The sequence below is a fragment of the Ambystoma mexicanum genome, chromosome 9 (genome assembly GCF_040938575.1).
Source record: "Ambystoma mexicanum isolate Mex_15411 chromosome 9, UKY_AmexF1_1, whole genome shotgun sequence".
Taxonomy (NCBI): Eukaryota; Metazoa; Chordata; class Amphibia; order Caudata; family Ambystomatidae; genus Ambystoma; species Ambystoma mexicanum.
The window spans coordinates 596,374,840-596,395,896 of record NC_090931.1 but is presented as its reverse complement, the minus strand read 5'-3'; the positions used below and the strand labels follow the sequence as shown (position 1 = coordinate 596,395,896).

General features: G+C 44.4%; 1 protein-coding gene across 1 annotated transcript in view; it reads right to left on the bottom strand.

Moving 5' to 3' along the window:
* The window catches only part of ZSWIM7 (zinc finger SWIM-type containing 7), a 1,030,928-nt gene extending 1,013,016 nt beyond the window's left edge, over positions 1-17,912 (bottom strand). Inside the window, exon 1 of the mRNA XM_069615228.1 lies at positions 17,766-17,912. The gene's annotated coding sequence lies outside the window, so the exon portion shown is untranslated. The remainder of the gene's footprint in view (positions 1-17,765) is intronic.
* Positions 17,913-21,057: the final 3,145 nt, after the last annotated feature.

The window sequence follows — 21,057 nt, the reverse complement described above, 5'->3', positions numbered from 1 at the left end:
ATTGGTATGATTAGATGCGAGGTCTGAGTGTCCTTCTTCAAGCTCGGTAAGCGGACCTCTACGCTTGTCGGGCGTGGTCGTTTCCCGATTCAGGCTTTGTTTGATTTCTAACAGCTACTCCGGCTACCTTCTTGGATGGTTTAATTGGGCAATATCTTAGAAAATGTCCTGAAGCCCCACAATAAAGGCACAATTGCATTTGTCGTCTTCTTTGTCTTTCTTTTTGCGTTAAGGGTCCCTTAACCCCCCCGATCTGCATGGATTCTGATGTGTCAGTTCCTTTGGAGGTAACATGTGGTTTGACCAGAACTCGATTCTCAAATTTAGCTCGATCAGCCTTTCGATTCTGGAGTCGGTGGTCTAACTGGACTACTAAGTCTATATATTCTATGCAATCCTGGGGTGGGTTCACCACTTTGGCCAAAACATCTTTGAGTTCAACCCGAAGCCCACAATGAAATAAACTCTGGCCAGCCGGTTTCTACCACTAACCTGTTGAAGGTTGCGATATAGGTTAACAGATCCTGAGTGCTTTGTCGTAGGGATAAAAGTTCGTTACCCAGGGCCTGACCCTGCGAATGCCTGGCAAATAGCTTTTCCATACTCAATTGAAAACCTTGAAAATCCCGAAGAAGAGGGTCATCCTGGTTGACCAGCGGGATTGACCAATCTGCTGCGCTGCCACTAAGGTACGACAGTACAAAGGCTACTTTGGCTTGGTCGTTTGGGAAGGCTCCTGGTCTGCATAGGAAGTGCAAGCGGCACTGGTTCATGAACACGGCAAACCTTTTCAGGTCCCCGGCAAAACGTTTGGGTGGAGCTAGAGGGATGCTCCCTGGGAGAACCACTTGCACAGGATTGCTCGAAGAGACAGGAGTTGGATTCCCTCCGAGTCCAGGTAGTGGTGTTTGGCCAGCTTGGCTTTGCAGCAGTTGTCTAGCAAGATCATCAGTGCGTTCCTTTGACAAAATAAGTTCTCTCCTGAGGGCATTAGTCTCTTGACGTGCAGAGTGCACCTCTGCCCTAAGTTCCCCTAACAGTTGGGCTAGTTGGTCGGTTTCAGAAGTTTCCATAACGCCCGGGTGGGGGTTTTTTATTTAGGTAGGCTTCGCGTTCTGTTACGCTCACCTGGCTCCCACAGGGGCGTACATCGAACCCGGACAGCTGCGGCCTCCACCAGCGTGAAGCGTAGGGCAAAGATGACCGTCTGGACGGACCCCCTCAGTCTTGTAAGCTTGACTCGTAGAAATAATCTCCTGTAGATGGAGAAAGGTATTTAGCCCCGTGGGTGTGAATGCAGGCCCCCCTTCCTGCTCCCGTTCTCCCCACTTGCCACCTCCGATATTCCTAGTCAGTGTTCTCACCTTATATTTTTCATTGGTGAGCTCTCCCTCCTGCGTGGCATGCAGGTGCGCGTAGATACCAGTTACTTCACTGGTTTTAGGTGTTGGGGTTCTGGACGATTATTGAGTCCTGAGTTTGTCAAGTTTTTAAAGAGTTCAAAATGTCCAAAGTTCACTCTTGCACTCCCCTGTTGATTTGCGGCGGCAAATTCTGTCTGGAGGTTGCTGGCGGTGTTCAGGTAACAGTCTGTATTACCCAAACTGTCCTGTAAAGGTGCGTGAGAATTGCTCACTGTCTTTTCCTTTTTTCCTAGATGCAGCTTATTGAAGGATAAAGCCTCCGGGGATAATCAGGTAAGTCTTGTAATAAAAGTGAGTGTCTTTTTAGTCTCCTTAGGCTCACCTTGCTTTTTCTTGTCTTTTACCCAGGTGTTGAAAATCACTGAAAAAGTGACAGAGGCAGCGCCGAGTCGTAGATGCTGTGGGCTGGTGAAAATGGAGCGGCGCTGTAGCTGGGATGCGATGCGTGCCGGAAGAATGTCCCTTCAGGCTCGGAGTGATGCAGGATTCGAAATCAGGTGAGTTATCAGATTAAAGTCTGTAATCTAACCTCTTCTTCTATTTTCCTTTCTCTGCTAGGGGCTCCGTGTTCAAGGCGGGCGTGGCAGAAGGCTGGATGCAGGTTTGCTGACACAGTGAGCGTTACGCTGCTAAATGCAGACTAACGTGAAGCGTGTGTTGAAGATCGGGCGTGGTTTAAATAGCTTTGAAAGTAGTCCCAGGTAAGAAGTTCCTAGAACCACACCCGAGTGAAAAGTAGTCCTTGTGGAAAAATAGTCTCTCCAGGTCTCACGTTGGCCTGGATGCATGTGCAGCATGGTCTGCCTGAGGTAAGTGAGGACTATGAGCCTGGCGCCTTAGGCACCAGGACTGATTCTACTATGAGCCCGGCGCCTAAGGCGCCAGGACTGAACTCAGATCGCCCCTAGCCGGGGCTTCTGAGGTTTAAACAGATGTCCGGATGCCTGCTTCTGGGGCGAATGGACTTGGTCCAGCTGCCCGAGGGTAGGCATCATGACAATTGTTATATACAAACTCTGCCATGGGGATCAAGGATTCTCAATGGTCTTGTTCCTTATTACAGAAACAACGGAGGTACTCTTCAAGAGTAGCGTTGAGTCTCTCCGTCTGTCCATTGGACTGCGGGTGTTAACACGATGACAATGCTCTATGGATTCCTAGCTCATTACAAAGTATGGACCAGAACTTTGAAGTGAACTGAACGCCCCTATCAGAAATGATTACTCGAGGCAGTCCATGTAGTCTTACTATGTCTCTGAGAAACACTGTGGCTGTCTCTGCTGCCGAAGGTACTCCCTTTAAAGAAGAAAAATGGGCTTGTTTGGAAAATGAATCAACCGTTACCATTATGGCTGTTCTTCCCTGAGAGGGAGGAAGGTCCACAATAAAATCCATAGAAATGTTTTCCCAAGGGCGAGTGGGTAGGTCAGGTTGTTGTAATAAACCAATAGGCTTCTGTCTAGATACCTTAGCTCCGGCACAAACCGAACAAGATCTGACATATGAATTAACGTCAGTACGTATCGAAAGGCCACCAAAAGCTTCGGGTTAGTAGTTCATATGTGGCCTTCTGACCTCTATGTCCAGCCAATGGAAGATCATGGCAAAAGCTGAGAGCTTGTTCTTGGAGTTCTTTAGTGGGTAGAAAAAGAGATGACTTGTAAAACCATAACCCTTCTCTCTCTTGCAGATCCTTAGTCCCAGGAGTCTTTTTCGTGCACAACTTGTACCCCTCCTGTACCTTCTGGAGATACCGATTGATCATGGCTATAAATCTTTGTTTGGGTAATATCCTTTCTTCATTGATCGAGGCCGCCTTCTCTTGTCCGACCTCAGGCCAACTTCTGGAAAGAGCATCCGCTACCCCATTCAGCGATCCCCGAATGTAGGTAATCTGGAAATCGAAGTTGGAAAAATAACAGACCCATCAGGCATGGCGGGAATTACGACACTTATCTACAAAAAGAAAGTCCGGAATTCAACAGGTGTCACTAAACACTCTTCCCACATAAAAAGTGGAAACTCAATATCACAAAATGTTATTAAGAATCTATATATTCCATCATAAAAATGATCATAGTACATAAAACATACATTATGTTAAAAACCACACAAGTAGAATACACCGTAAGTGAGTGCTATTGTGATAACTCCCTTCGGATCATACACTGTGTGTGTATATCACACTCTGATTCCTATGCCACACTACTCATGGCCTCTTTCTTATAGGTGCAATACCAACAACCCGACTTGTACAAGTTTCTGTCCTTGATGTACAATAATGTAGGACATTCTTCAGGGGAAAATTGTCTTGTGCTGTGCTTAAAAATTCTTCTTTAGGGGGGAGCCCTGTTAAACAAAGAAATGGACACCCTATTAGTATCTGATAACCAAGTTTCAATCTTCATTTACATAAAATTAGCCCTTATCCCTAAAAGGGCAGGAAAAAACCGTATGTCATAATTACATACCTCTCTTCCCATTAATGAATCGTGAGCCTGTTCTGGCTGCAGATTCCCAATTTCTTCAGGAATTCTTGTGTTTCCTATTCCTCTCTTCTCTATAGTGTGTACAAAAAGGCACAAAATACATAAGGGAAATTTCCAAAAAATCCCATTTCTATTCATGACACGAAAGTTCACCGGTCAAAAAATAGTAATAGGTCTTACCTATCATAAAGAAGGATGTAGTCGGACTAAAACATCTCTGTCCCATATTCAATGTTCCACAGGGAACTTCTCTTAAGTGCAGATAGGCATCTACTCCACTATCCTGTATGGGTCGCAGTCTGTAATGACATACATCCCCAATAGTTGTATAAATCTCTGTACTGTTTGAAAGATGGAAACCCCCATCCCAAGTTAAACAAAAGGAAAATGGTGGCATTCCAAAACTCACTTTTAGGTATTTCTATTTGCTGCCCCTCACAAGTTCACCGCTGTATGGTCGCTAGTCGGATCCACTGACCCGCGAAAAAAATCGCGGGTAAAAAACGTCCCTAACGTGACGTCGTGACGTCATCATGCCGCGTCATGACGTCACGACGCCGCGAGCGCCACCAATGGCATGCCCTGGGCCACCCCGGTCATTCTGGACCTAGTAGGCGCCCAAAGAAAAACACGCAGCCACAACAGTGCCGCTCATGTCTGGAACAGACACATTATCCAAAGTTGCATCCCTTCCTATTCAAGGTAATAGTGCCCCTAAACACGGCTCAGCTAGTACACACGTTCCACTTGAATATAAAAAAATACTGTTCCTTGATCTGGAAGGTGTCTTGTCCTACAGATAATGCATGGTACCCCTTCAGTGGCAACCGTTGCAGAGAATATTTACCAGCAACACATCATCTCGCAGTCCAAAACACATATTGAACTTTACAAAAGTGTTCTATAGTAGCAGTGTCGTATCATTGCATACAAAAACATATCGTCATTGTTGGCATTTCATTCCACCCTCTAGGGCATAGTCTCCCTTCATGTCTAACAGTTGCAAACAACATACTTGTAAAACGTTACTTAACATAAAGCAGACACCATATTATGCAATTGCAAGGCATTCTATCTTGGCAGTACTTCTAATCATTGCATTATCACAACAGAGGCTCAAACAGATAAGCATCAACAAAAGTTCTAATGTACACATATCTCCATGAAGCACTTTATCATTAGATTGTTATACCCAGGGAAAACTCTTATTCATTCTACCCACACATGGGAGAAAACGTAGTAATGGCTCTCTGATTCCCTCATTAGGCATTATGCCATTCAACTCCTTCATTTAAACCTTTGGTGTGGCTCTTGGACAAAAAAAATCAATTTCTGCTCTAGATGTAATAATTTTCTGTTGATAACCGTCTGAGATTTCCCCTTACTCTGTTTCAAAATGTACCACTCAAAATCATTACATGAATGTTGCATTTCTGTGAAATGTTTGACCAAAGGTGCTTGCTCCACCTTATTCCTAATGCAACTCTTATGCTCAATCATTCTGATTCTGCATTTCCTATCTGTCTTGCCAATATACATCCGTTTACATGGGCATACAATCAAATAGATCACATTGTTCGTATTGCAATTGGTGTGTTCATTGCTGTTCCACATCCTCTCCAATCCTGAAGAAAAGAAGAAGAAGTGCTTAATAGGGGTCTGAACTTTGTACTTACCAAATCCCACAATCCTTTTGAGTTTAGGATCGAATTTAACCAGTTCATGAGGAAAGTTCACCTTAAAGAGTTCTTTTTGAATAATACCTTTGACAAAGGGGACAATTGGAGTGGCTTAAGAAATCCTTCCACTTTTTGTGTACCTATCATTGCACACTCAGCAGAATCCAAGGTTTTTGAAAAGAAGGTTTTGGAGGAGGTTATTAAGTTGGAAACTAAGGGCATCCCCCATCATTCTAACTTGAGTGCAACAGACCAGAAGATTTTGAGAAATCTGGGTACTAATGACAACATCATTATCCGCCAAGCCGACAAGGGAGGTGCGATTGTTATATTAAATAGAAGCGATTATATCAAGGAGTGTGAAAGACTACTAGCAGATGAGAACCATTACTTGAAAATAGATAAAGATCCCAGTAATGACCTTCTGAACATTATTCGAGATAAGGTACAGAAAGCTGTTGATGAGCACATGATTAGCAAACAAGAGGGGGAATATCTCATTAGAGAGAATGGTCGTGTACCCATATTTTACACTTTGCCCAAAATCCACAAAAGTTTAGAGAACCCGCCGGGGAGACCTATCGTCTCGGGAGTGAGTTCCGTGTTGGAACCACTTTCAAAATGTGTGCATTTTTACTTGAGACCCTTTATTCCTAGCATGAAAAGCTATATTAAAGACACCACGGACGCGATAAACAGAATAGAGGGGAACATTTTTGACCCCGAGGATAATTTACTCATGTGCTTAGATATTCAAGCACTATATACTAACATACCTCAGTTGGCCACTTTGGAGGTATTAGAGGAGACTCTATTGAAAAGGGATGATGAAAGTCCGGTAGCTAACTCATTTATCAAATGGTGCACAGAGATGGCCCTCACAAAAAACTTCTTTCAATTTATGGGGCAATTCTACAAGCAAATTGAAGGAACAGCTATGGGTTCAGCCATGGCCCCTAATGTTGCCAATTTGTATGTCAATATGTTTGAGGAAACGGTAGTCTATAATGAACGCAACCCTTTTCAGAATAATATCCTCTGTTGACTGCGTTATATAGACGACGTTTTCATTATCTGGAAGGGGAATGAAGAGGAAGCAGGCTTTTTTGTGCAATGGCTCAATCAAGAGAATAGATATCTGAAATTTACTAGTAATGTTAGTAATAAGGAAGTGAATTACCTAGATATTTGTATATACCATCAGAACGGTACTCTGCTTGTCCGACCATATACCAAAGTCACTGATAAGAATGCTTTGCTCCATTTGGGAGTCATCATGCCCAACATGTGAAGAACAATTTGCCGTTTGGGCAATTTTTGAGGTTAAAAAAGAACAGCAGCACTAATGAATCATATGAGAATGGAGCCAACGTTTTGATTACCAAGTTGGTACATCGAGGCTATCCTACTCCTTTGGTTAAAAGAGCAGCCAAGAGGGCTTTTAACAATAATCGAGAAGCTCTCCTGGATCAGCAAATCCAGAGAGAAAGCAGGACAAAGGAGACACCGTTGGTGTTCGTAAATACGTTCAGTAATTTATCATACAAAATCAAGAGTATTATAACACGAAATTGGAACAAAATCATGACCAAGGAAGTGGGTAGGCCCATTGTAGCCTTTAAAAAAAGCACCACTGTACGAAATTTGGTAATGAAAAACGATGTTAGCAATAGAAAGAAACCCTTGCAACAAACCAATTTATGGGGTCTCCCCCCAGTGGTCGGTCATTTTCCCTGTGGCAACTGCTCTATGTGCGCTCAAACGAAAAAAACTGTCATTGTCGATTTAGGATTGGAGAGGATGTGGAACATCAATGAACACACCAATTGCCATACGAACAATGTGATCTATTTGATTGTATGCCCATGTAAACGGATGTATATTGGCAAGACAAATAGGAAATGCAGAATCAGAATGATTGAGCATAAGAGTTGCATTAGGAATAAGGTGGAGCAAGCACCTTTGGTCAAACATTTCACAGAAATGCAACATTCATGTAATGATTTTGAGTGGTACATTTTGAAACAGATTAAGGGGCAATCTCAGACGGTTATCAACAGGAAATTATTACATCTAGAGCAGAAATTGATTTTTTTGTCCACGAGCCACACCAAAGGTTTAAATGAAGGAGTTGAATGGCATAATGCCTAATGAGGGAATCCGAGAGCCATTACTACGTTTTCTCCCATGTGTGGGTAGAATGAATAAGAGTTTTCCCTGGGTATAACAATCTAATGATAAAGTGCATCATGGAGATATGTGTACATTAGAACTTTTGTTGATGCTTATCTGTTTGAGCCTCTGTTGTGATAATGCAATGATTAGAAGTACTGCCAAGATAGAATACCTTGCAATTGCATAATATGGTGTCTGCTTTATGTTAAGTAACGTTTTACAAGTATGTTGTTTGCAACTGTTAGACATGAAGGGAGACTATGCCCTAGAGGGTGGAATGAAATGCCAACAATGACAATATGTTTTTGTATGCAATGATACGAGACACTGCTACTATAGAACACTTTTGTAAAGTTCAATATGTGTTTTGGACTGCGAGATGATGTGTTGTTGGTAAATATTCTCTGCAACGGTTGCCACTGAAGGGGTACCATGCATTATCTGTAGGACAAGACACCTTCCAGATCAAGGAACAGTGTTTTTTTATATTCAAGTGGAACGTGTGTACTAGCTGAGCCGTGTTTAGGGGCACTATTACCTTGAATAGGAAGGGATGCAACTTTGGATAATGTGTCTGTTCCAGACATGAGCGGCACTGTTGTGGCTGCGTGTTTTTCTTTGGGCGCCTACTAGGTCCAGAATCACCGGGGTGGCCCAGGGCATGCCATTGGTGGCGCTCGTGGCGTCGTGACGTCACGACGCGCCGTGGGGGCGTGATGACGTCACGACGTCACGTTAGGGACGTTTTTTAACCGCGATTTCTTTCGCGGGTCAGTGGATCCGACTAGCGACCATACAGCGGTGAACTTGTGAGGGGCAGCAAATAGAAATACCTAAAAGTGAGTTTTGGAATGCCACCATTTTCCTTTTGTTTAACTTGGGATGGGGGTTTCCATCTTTCAAACAGTACAGAGATTTATACAACTATTGGGGATGTATGTCATTACAGACTGCGACCCATACAGGATAGTGGAGTAGATGCCTATCTGCACAAGAGAAGTTCCCTGTGGAACATTGAATATGGGACAGAGAGATGTTTTAGTCAGACTACATCCTTCTTTATGATAGGTAAGACCTATTACTATTTTCTGACCGGTGAACTTTCGTGTCATGAATAGAAATGGGATTTTTTGGAAATTTACCTTATGTATTTTGTGCCTTTTTGTACACACTATAGAGAAGAGAGGAATAGGAAACACAAGAATTCCTGAAGAAATTGGGAATCTGCAACCAGAACAGGCTCACGATTCATTAATGGGAAGAGAGGTATGTAATTATGACATACAGTTTTTTCCTGCCCTTTTAGGGATAAGGGCTAATTTTATGTAAATGAAGATTGAAACTTGGTTATCAGATACTAATAGGGTGTCCATTTCTTTGTTTAACAGGGCTCCCCCCTAAAGAAGAATTTTTAAGCACAGCACAAGACAATTTTCCCCTGAAGAATGTCCTACATTATTGTACATCAAGGACAGAAACTTGTACAAGTCGGGTTGTTGGTATTGCACCTATAAGAAAGAGGCCATGAGTAGTGTGGCATAGGAATCAGAGTGTGATATACACACACAGTGTATGATCCGAAGGGAGTTATCACAATAGCACTCACTTACGGTGTATTCTACTTGTGTGGTTTTTAACATAATGTATGTTTTAAGTACTATGATCATTTTTATGATGGAATATATAGATTCTTAATAACATTTTGTGATATTGAGTTTCCACTTTTTATGTGGGAAGAGTGTTTAGTGACACCTGTTGAATTCCGGACTTTCTTTTTGTAGATAAAAGTGTATGCTCACAGAGCAAGAAGTCTGATAGATCCCTACCTGTGACTTATAACCGTTTTGAGAACAGGGAATTACGACACTCCATCTGCTGGAGTACTCTTAGGTTCCTATGGTTTGTACGTATGAGAAATGGATTGGTTGCTCCTTGTAAGAGGTGTCTCCACTCCTCACACGCCATCCTCATGGCCAGCAATTCTCACTCGAGTACAGAGTAATTCCGTTCACAGATGGTAAGGGTTTGTAATAGGCTATAGGGTGTTCCTGGCCTTCTCTGTCCTCCTGCAATAATACTGCTCCCAGAGTGCCGCCCAAGGTGTCAGTCTCAACTATGAAAGGCTTTGACTGGTCTGGTTGGATAAGAACAGGAGCTGTGGTGAATAACTCCTTTATTGTGGAAAAGGCCTTCTGAACCGCTGGGTTCCAGGTAAAGGAGACTCCATTCTTAAGGAGAGAGGTTAGAGGTAACACAATCTCTGAAAAATGGGGAACGAAGCAGCGGTAGAAATTTGCCAGTCCGAGAAAGCGTTGTACCTCCTTGACAGAAAAGAGTACCGGCAGTCTGAGAATGGCCTTAACCTTGTCTGGATCCATCCGTATTCCAGTGGATGAAATTATGAACCCAAGATAGGGTATTTCTGTAACTTCGAATGAACACTTCTCAGGTTTGGCAGACAGATCGTTCTCTCTTAGCCTCTGAAGAACCACCTTAACCTGAGTACGATGTTCATGGAGAGAATTGGAAAATATCAAAATATCATCCAGATATACTACAACAGAAACATTGAGCATATCGGCAAACACCCGGTCCATGAATCTCTGGAACACCGCTGTGGCATTTACTAAACCAAGGCATTACACAATACTTGAATAGCCCCAACGGTGTTCGAAAGGCGGTCTTCCATTCATCGCCATGTTGTATTCTTAGCAAATGATATGCGCCACGTAGGTCAATCTTAGTGAAGATTTGTGAGTCTTTAGCTGCTTCTAGGATATCCCTGATGAGGGGGATGGGGTATCTGTCTCAAACTGTAATATTGTTCAACCTGCGGTAGTCGATACAGGGGTGAAGTTCTTTGGTACCCTTCTTTGCTACAAAAAACAAAGATGCACCACCTGCAGACTGACCTTCTGATTAGTCCGTTGCTGAGGTTGGAGTCGAGGTATTCTTTAAGCGCAGTCCGTTCTAGCTGAGATAATGAATACATCCGCCCAAAAGGTAAGGGTATGTCTTCCTTAAGTTCTATGCTGCAGTCTTCAGGGCAATGAGGTGGAAGGCGTTTGGGCAGAACATCTTCGAATACGTCCTCAAATTCCTTGTACTGCACCGGAATTGCTGAAATAGTCAAATGAGGTTGAGCTACCAAGCAGGCAGATAGTACCTCGGGTTGTTGTACCTTAATAAAATTGCTTCTGCAGAATTCTGAATCAAAACTCAATCGGTTGGCATTCCAATTGATACACTGATTGTGGAGTCTCAACCAAGATATCCCAAGTATGAGGGGAAAGTGTGCCACTCTAAGCACATCAAAAATAATCTCTTTGTTGTGGTTACCCATTGATATCTGCATGGGAAATGTCTCCATTGTGATAGGTCCAGAGGATAAATGACGTTCATCGACTCCTTCTACTGGTATTATCCTCTTCTTGGGTTGAAGAAGGATCCAATTGTCTTCAGTCCAGGAGATTTCAAAAGTTGCCGGCTGCTCCGCAGTCCAACATGGCTAGTACTGGGATCTTAAGACCTGTTGTAGTGGCTAATGAAACCTGAAAAACCATGAATCTGTTATCCTCTACTCCTTCTCCTGATCTGGTGGTGCAAGGACTTGTGCCACTCTCCCCGTTACCTCCCTTGCAGAGGCACGAGGTTGAGCGTTTCCCGAACGCTGGGAAGGAATCTCTGTACAATCCTTCAATTGGTGTTTGGAAGACCCACAGCACTACCCTAGCTAGGACCCTGGTCATGTCTAAACTTGACTATTGCAATGCATTGTACCAGGGCACTAATCAGTGCAACCTAGACAAGCTCCAAATTATACAAAATAACGCCATCAGGGCAGCCCTCAATATACCCAGATCAGCACACATCTCGGATACTAGGAAGAACCTTCACTGGTTGTCAGTCACCCAAAGGATCTCACTAAAATCGCTTGCCCTTACTTACAAATGCCTGAACAATCTGGCCCCCACGTATCTCTCCTCACGATTCACGATGTACACTCCAGTTCGATCACTTAGATCTACCCTGAATCAGAGCCTATCGATACCTAGATACAAGCTCCAAACAGCCGGTGGTTCTAGCTTCCCAGTCCTGGCAGCCAAACTGTGGAATACTGTCCCCTTGACTATTAGAAACCTCCCCTCCTTCAACCTCTTCAAACACAAAGCCAAATGCTGGCTCGCCTCCTCCAATGCCTAAGATTCTTGCTAAAACGTGCTGCAACAACATCAGTAAGGATGCATTGCTTGACATTCCATGTACCACCTACACATGTCTATTTCTATGCCTTACTTATTGTTGATATATCATCACTGTATGCAACGTATGTAACCATTGCCTTAAGAAATGCGCCCGGTAGCCTCCGGGCCTGGTCTGCGCTATACAAATAAAATAAATACAAATACAAATACACAAGTTCAGCTCAGGCCTGCGCCTCCTTTCTTCTGATGTCAAAGGTCCACGGGTAGCGCCGATCTGCATCGGTTCTTCAGTAGAGGATCGATCCTTAGGAATTGAAGGAGGGTTGTAGCTCGACTGACCTCCTCAAACTCTTTTCTTCTCATAGCGTCTCTCATTTAGTCTGAATTCGATTCGTAGAACCAAAGTTACTAGTTCAGCAAAAGTGTCTGGTCTGGCTACTCATGCTAATTCGTCTTTTATCTCCTCCTGGAGTCCTCTACGAAATAGGGTCTGTTGGGCTGTTTCTGGCCATCCGGCCAATGTAGCCAACCCCTGGAATTGAGATACATAGGATTGCACATCTTGGTTCCCATGTCTGACATCCAATAGTGCCTCATATGTAGAGTACTGCACCTCTGGCCTCTCGAACCGTATCTGCAGATTGCGAATAAACAAGGCATAGGGCCTCATTACACGGAAGGCGGTAAGGGTTAACAGTCACCGGTAATGCTACCGGTGACCGTTAACCCTTACCGCCTTACTACGAGGACCCTTTGCAGGACCCGACCTTAACGGCTGGTGTAGACCAGCCGTTAAAGTAGGGACCCGAAAAGCGACCTTGGTGCTAATTGCGGTACCGTAATTAGCGCCTTCCCCATTCCCATTATGCCCTATGGGGAAAAAATGGGAATGGGGAAGGGCCATGGCGGCATGGGGAATTACCGCCCCGCCAACCTCGGAATGGGGTGGTAATTCCCCATTCCGCCATGGCGGAATCAGTAAATTACCGGCATGAACCATGGTGCTAATAGCACCATGGTTTAGCACCTACCGTGTAATGAGGCCCATAGTCATTCACTGACGGATATTCAGCCGTTACCAAGGGTGTTGCCCATCTCAAGGCATTACCTGTCAAGTTGGATATTAGGAATCCTACACGTGCTCTTCCAGACTCAAAAGACTTCCTTCTAAAAGAGAAATATACTGAGCATGCGTCAAGAAACTCCTTTATACCCTTGGGGTTCCCGTCGTACTTGGGCATGGAAAATGCCATTGCAGGTAAATCACCTCTTCCTTCGTCTTTAACAGAGATCTGGTGACGTAAAGCTTGGTTTTCCGCCTAGAGTGCTTGCATATCAACTTGTAGGCCTTGGATGGCATTACACATCTCTGGTATCTGTTCTGGAGTAGCCATCGGAATCTTTTTTTGGCGTTGTATACTGTCAAAACTCACAACTTTCCCTTTTGATTCACCCAACTCCTCCTCACCTGAATCTCCTGTTGAGCTTGTAGAAGTCACCCAATCTTATCTCCTTTGGTATTTCTTTGACTTTTTGGATTTCTTTTGATGTAAATAAGGACGTAACTCCCCGGAGCCCACCGTGACCGGATGGGTACCAAATCCGGGGGCCTCCCAGGAGCCAGTCCCAAACTCCAGGGAAAAAGCCGTTGGCTGAAAAAACCTTGTGTAGCAGTTGTAGTCCTTGGATCTGCCGGATGGGACTTTGAGAGAAAGTGCCAGTAAGATTCAGTCTAATAAATGTAGCTCTGTTTGTGAACAAGTGGTTCCAGCTTGTGAAGAAAAGGAGTCTGGGAGCTGTAGTCAGCTGGCTGGATCTGCTGGAAGAGTTACAATGTGAATAGGAAGACAAGAACAGTCTTAGTGGTATAGATGGGAACTGCAGGATCCAGCATGCACCGCAGGACTGGCAGCACTGTAAGTTCTGCAACACCGTAGGACTGGCGGCACTGAAGGATAGCGGCACCGAAGACTGGCGGCACCGAGGGCTCAGCAGGAGGTTGACCAAAAGGAATACTGGTCGGAGAGCCTTGACAGAAAGAAGGATCCTGCCTCAGACACACGGAAGAAAGAAAAGAAACGTAAGAAAGGTAGGAGTAGGTCAGTTAGAAATAAGATAGCGAGAAAAAGAATGAGGGGCATAGACCCGAAAGACAGGGAAAGAAGCTAATAGGAGATAAAGAGGGAGGAAAGGTACCGAAGAAGATGAGCTTACACCTCTGTGATCTTACCAGATAGACACTGCTAAACAAAGAAAAACCTGTAAGAAAAACGGCACTGCGAGTGACTGCAGATAGAAATGCGAAGGGTAAGGTTGAAGAAAAAGGCTTCTGTAACACAGAGAAACACAAGCAACAAGAGCAGCGGCCAAAGTTCTGAGTAAACGATGATACAACGCATCAATGTTACGGTGCGTATGATGTATATACGTTTCGGACGCCATCTTGGTAGAAGACTAGACCGTTACCATGAACTAATGGCATCCATGTTAGGTGCATTTCCATTCATACCATATCTTCCATGGTTGGTGCATAACACTATCAGTATCGATTTTTGCACCACTGCTGGAGAAGGCTACCTTCTTGTCTTAATTGATGAATTCAGCAGATACCCTGAAGTCGAACATGTGGCGTCCACTGATGCCGAGAACATGACTGTTGCATTAGAGAAAATATTTGCAATACACGGGATCCCATCACAGATCAAAAGTGACAGTGGGCCACCTTTCACAAGCCAAGAACCACGCCAGTTCTTTGAAGATCTCAACGTACGGCACAAACGTATCACCCCAGGATGGCCACAAGCGAATGGTGACGCTAAACGATTTATGGGGTCACTCAACAAAGTTATCTGTATTGCCAAGGAAAAAGGACACTTGTGGCTGAAAGCAGTGTATCGACTCCTGAGAACCCATAGACAGACTCCACTCTCCTCGACAGGAATCAGCCCTGCAGCGCTCATGTTTGGGGTAGCCATACAAGCAGAACTTCCAATACACCCTTGGTGGGTAGCGCCTGAACCAGATGAAACTAAACGAACAAGAGCATTTCTCGACAAGCTAATCACCGGGAACTAAGACCTGGAAATACAGTCATTGTTAAGAACCGAGCCACCCCCAAGAAGATGTCTCTTAATTTTGAATACCAGCCTTGGACAGTCAGTGCTGCAAATCATAGTATGATCACGGCCACTCGAGGAAGTGATCAGCAGACGATACAGTGATCCTGGTCAAATCATATATATCTTGCATTACTGTGCTGTCTTCTGTGAGGTTTGCCTTCTTGCATGCTGGTGGCATTGTTTAGCTCATTACTTGATCTTTCACTTTATGTAGGCCATTTGAGTGGAAGGGATGGTAGACAGGAGATAGCAGACCATATGGTGTAGGCATTGGGCAAGCATTTTTAAGGTCTGTTTGACACACACAAGTTTTACAAGTACATTCTGCCTTGATCAATTAATCATGTAATGCTTTCTGTGTTCACTGTGGAATACATAGTTTGTGTGTTCCGTACTGTACAACTTCTGTAGCATTCTTTCCTTCTTGTGGGAATTATGTTGATCATGTTCAATAGCCAAATTGGAATCCATATTGATAAATTGAGAGCCACTATGGGTCAGAAGTTAGCTCAGTGTGTTAAGCACGCATCGCAGAGATGCGTGTTCATATGAAAGTTTAGAAGAGCACATTGCAGCAAGGCTGGCTGAACCTTTCTTATGTCTGAAGTTTATAAACCTACCTGCATATGTACTTGATTTTGCATAAGAGGTGCTATTATCAGCAATGTTCCTGCACTAGATAGGGGTTGCTATAAAAACTAACATGTCATTTGTATGGTAAAGGTCTAGAAATTGGTTTGTTCAGATGGGGCGTTCTAAAACCTAGGCAATCCCCTCCAAAGTTGAGCATAAACGATTAGTCCAAAAGGTGAATAAAAGACTGGAACCAAAGTGTTCATGCTTGTATCCCGGCTTTGCCAGCAGACGATAGTGATCCTGGTCAAATCATATATATCTTGCATTACTGTGCTGTCTTCTGTGAGGTTTGCCTTCTTGCATGCTGGTGGCACCGTTTAGCTCATTACTTGATCTTTCATTTTATGTAGGCCATTTGAGTGGAAGGGGTGGTAGACAGGAGATAGCAGACCAGATGGTGTAGGAATTGGGCAAGCATTTTTAAGGTCTGTTTGACACACACAACTGGTTTGCTTTTTGTATAAAAGTCAAAGGTTTTTCTGCACGTTTATGAATGACAATTTCACAAGCCATTGTTTTGGAAGTATTTAAAGCTTAAAAGCACAAAAGACATACCTAGATTAAATCTGTTAAATCACATCGAGTGGTATGCTAGTACTTATATACTTCCCTTGATGATGGATAGAATGTAACTAGAATCATTGCCATTTTCCATAATACCCTTCTGTAATATTTTGATTTTAAAAATTGGCAGGTTTGGAAATGTGATTTGTGTACTTTGCAAGTCAGTTTTATAAAATGAGATTGTTTTAGTACATGGTAAGAGCTGGAAAAGAAAGTGTTCAAATGCAGAAATTGCAGAGTTGGCACAAATCCCAGCTTCACCCCTTAAGCAATATGTGATCCTGGGCATCTCATTTAATCTTGTATTGCCTAACCTCTCAGTGTTGCCAGTCCCTAAACCTTTCAAAATTGTCAGCCCCCCAGTGTGATTTCCTTCTCAGTGTATGATCTTCATAGAAGCCTCACTCATGGTTTCACTGGCTATAGGGTTGCTTCTACTATAATAGTGAGCATGGATATACTGCACACCACAGGCACTTGTTCCCTTGATCTCTAATGGCAACGCTATTTGAAAACCATGTCCCACTTCTAATCTCAGTCTAACTGGATAGAGGCACCTTCCTGGTAGCTTCTAATCTGCATCCACTATCCATGCTATGGTATGTGTAGCTTTCTCCTTCCTTACAATTGGTCTACTCTATCTATGCTTGAACACTTTTGCATTCTCTGAGGCAGCTAAATTGAGTTCTCTGCCTATTCTGGATTACATGTACTGTTTAAAATACAGTCCTGCATTAATACTACAGGCTGCATACCTTCCCGGATGCTATTGATAAAAAGCATCATGTTTCTATACTAGAACAGAAGTAACCTCTTGTAGATTGCTAATGTTGGCCTTCAAATGCTACTTGTTTATCAATCTGATTAGAGCAAGAATGAAGAGGGTAAGGGGAGGAAGCATGCTTATTTTGAATACTGCAAGGCAGGGATTTACTCACGGTGGGGGAGGGGAGGTGCCACCAGATACACTTCATCTCTTAATTCCTTTGGTTTGATTGAGGTGGGCCCCAAAGATGTCCATGCCCAGTGCCCCAAAAAAGCTTAAGATGGCCCTGTGCCAGCCCCACTATACTAGGTGGTACGTTGCAGCACTTGATTTTAGAACCTTAGTGTGGGGGTCTCCTCACAAGCAATTAAGGCTAATTAAGAGACCCACCTATAAACTTGGTACGCTTAAATTTAGTGTCATTAAGTCTCAAAAACAGATCAATTAAAATATCAGGGCTCATACTTGAAATAGCAATAACACCTTTAGCACCCACAAACGTTATTTATTGAGTGAAAGCATGAAAACGCCAGATGACGTCGAACTAGTTAGCGTCTACCTCAACTTGAACCCATAGCTCTCAACGTTTTCTCACCTCATGGCTGGTGTAAACACCCGATTTACGCCTATCATAAAAAACATAAAATGCATAAATGGAGGGGAGGGACAGCCGTTCTCACGTATTAGAGCGAAAACGGCACTTCCTACCTTTAATTCCTACACGGAAGAAGGCGTCCAAAGAACACGTACTTTATAAGGCACGCGATACTCTATTCAGGGGTTATGCCCCGCCCCTTCCCGATACATCGCTAACTAAAGAGCACGCGCCAAAAAAACAAAACCTACAACAGGAGCAGTGTGGTGTGGCGTATACAAACTCGATTCCTTTTTCTAAATTATCGAAAGCGTGGGCGGACCCACGCAGGCGCTTCGAACTCGAGTCCAATACCGACAGTCTACCCCATTCCCCACTCAAAACCACAAAGGAGCACGGGTAAGGAAGGAGGGGCGACCTACCGTGTATTGAATCCTGGACGCTACTCACATTAACCCTGCTAGTACACCGCCCCCTGCTTGCCAAAGTCCCTCCTTTCCTGACGCACGTGTGCAGTGCACAGCAAAGTTCTTTGCAAGTGAAAAGTTTAGAGCGAGTACAAAACAGAGAAAGCATTGACATCAGTTTGAGCTTTTTTTTATTTTTTTTAAATGTTTATTTTTTTGTTTTACATTTTATTTTCAAATTTTTCATTATAGTGATACATGAATAACAGAACAACACACAATAAGCAATACCAAAAAAAATTAAAAAACATCAAACTATATATAAAAACATCCCACCCCAAAAAGTCACATCCTATATAAAATCAGACCTAATACAAAAAGAAATTTACCCCAGACCTTGCTGAATAGTTCAATTTTCTTTTCCCTTTGATACAGAACTCTTTCCATATCTGCTAAAATATGCATCTCTGCAATCCACAGCTTTTGGATGTGCATTTTCCAGGATAACTGTACTTCGTGCCCATAATATGTCAAAAGCTGGAAAATGGTGCGAGTAGCTGGACATGTGATTCCAGTACCTGCAAAATGCGTGTCGGATAGCTATACAACTAGACCATATTTTGGCTCTCTGCTAATGTCTGCTATTGTTAATGGTTATTTATAATGCGCAGTGGTTTCTAAGTGCGACCCAGTGTTGCTCCTCATGGAAATGTTTTCAAGGTGAGCACGTTGTCCCTGAGCTATCCTCACTATCCGTCACACACTTCACCGCTGACACAAGCATTATGATTAAGACAGTGAAATAGTTTGTGCCAACTTTTGCATGAAGAGGACCATTATGTGGGATTTGCAAAATATTAGGGCCAAGGTTGCTGTCATGCATTCATACATGCCAACATCCGACCCACCTGGGAGGGAGATTTCCTCCGAAAAATCGGGAGACAACATTTGTGCCATAGGAATGCATTGGGCAAAGATGTATTTTCGGCGGGAGAACGTGAAAAATAACAATATTTTTCATGGAAAAATCGAGTCTCCTGCCGAAATCGGGAGTGTTTGCATTTATGTGCATCTAATACTGGTGAGTCACATTACTTAGCTCATCATCACCTGTTAGAGCTGCACATTGTAAAACACAGACATCTGGCAGTGTTTGAGAGTTAGCCATATCTTTATTCCCTTTCAGTAGGGTGACCAGATTTAAAAAGTAAAAAACCTGGACAGGGCAACTAACATATAATTAGACTAACTCTTGAAAGTGGCTGTCAAGGCACTACTGTCAGGAAACAGTCAGTATTCACAAGAAAAGCACACCGTAAGTCCATACAGGTTCATACCTTGTCTCCTTCACGCCCAGAGCTGGCCTTAGGGGGGGCGAGCGGGGTGACCGCCCGGGGCGCCACGCCCCCCAGGGCACCTTTTGCCCCCACCACGCCAGCTCGGAGGAGTCTTTGAAGGGCTCCCCCGAGCTGGCGTTGTGGGAGAAGGCGCAGCAGGCCGCCTTTTACTGTAAAATGTGTCCGCGGAGGCCGGTGCATTTAAATGCGCCCCTCCGCCGCGGGCACTTTTCACAAGAAAAGGCACCATTAGCCCCACACCACGCCAGCTCGGGGGAGTCTTTCAAGGGGTCCCTCAAGCTGGCGTGGTGGCAGAAGGCGTGGCAGGCGCCTCATTGCCATTGAATGAACCCGCGGCGGCAAGCTCATTCAATGGCAATGGGGTGCTAACGCGCCCTATTTAACCTCTTCGCTGAAGCAAGGAGGTTAAAAAAAAAAGCAGCCCCTCCTGGCCCTGCCCCCTTTCAACCCGCCCCCCTGTTAAACAGAGGGGCGCGGTGGGTGAGGGGGGGTGCCAATTCGCCCAGGGCGCTGCTGCCCTTAAGGCCGGCCCTGTTCACGCACGCAGTTAAATCAGGCAAGGGTATAGAGTTACGAAGGTATACGAATAAGGGCTCCAACAAACCTCCCACGTGCAGCAGTCTTTTCGTGCGCGTTGGGGGTTGACATGGAGACGCTGGTGACGGTCTATTGCTCTGCACGCACACGGCTACGGTAATATAGTTTTCAAGGGATCAGGTGACACTTTATAAGCGCCACCTCAACTACGAAGGAGCGCTTCTGAATTTGATTCTTTGACGCTTCTTTGTACAACTTATTGACTTTTGGATTATTGATTCTCTGTCCTTTGCCTGCTTTTCCAGACTTGCTTTGTCTTGCCCCTTGTCTAGTTTGTGGAACTCTTGCTTATTGAATTCCGGAACGTCCATCGGATTGCTACTGCCTCACATTTTGTCTTTGGCGCTGCTTGTGAGTTTCCGACCTGGTCTGCCCTCTTGGATTGCTTCGTTTTATGGATTGCTTTGTCACCACTAGGATTACGACTCGGACTATTGTTGGATTCCTTTTTCTCTCATGCTTTGATAACTTTGTACTTTGAAGGTGCTCGACTAGAGACTACCGCATTGAGCACTATTGTGAAATTAGGCGCCCTCGTGCCGTCGGTTCAGGGGACCTCTCATCAAGACTCTGCTACATTCAGGAACATCATGTCCAATACCCAAAGTACTGTGTTCCTTGGTAAGGTTTTTCCTTTCTTGGTCTTTGGTTTTGACTCTTTCTCCTATAACCTAGAATAGGGAATTACTGGAGATTCCAAGATGGCCACCTGCTGAAGTGGAGGCGCGTCCCTTGCGCTCCGCACCGGCTGACCAAACGAAAGTCTACGAAGGGGTAATTAAACTGCAGTAGCCCCAAGCAACGGCGACCGGGATGGCGTGCGACAGCTGGTGGGTGATCTAAAGGTGCTGGGAGACCCGCATCGGAGCTGGATCGTGGAAACCTGCGGAGAGCGGCCACCCCTCCCCGGCGGACTCCATGGCGGGCCTCGGTAGTCGCTGAGAATCCAGACGGGGCCCGGTAGTCGCTGAGGATCCAGACGGGGCCCCCTGCCTCTCACAGCAGAGAGATAAGAGTCGGTCGGTGTACCCCCTGTACGCTCG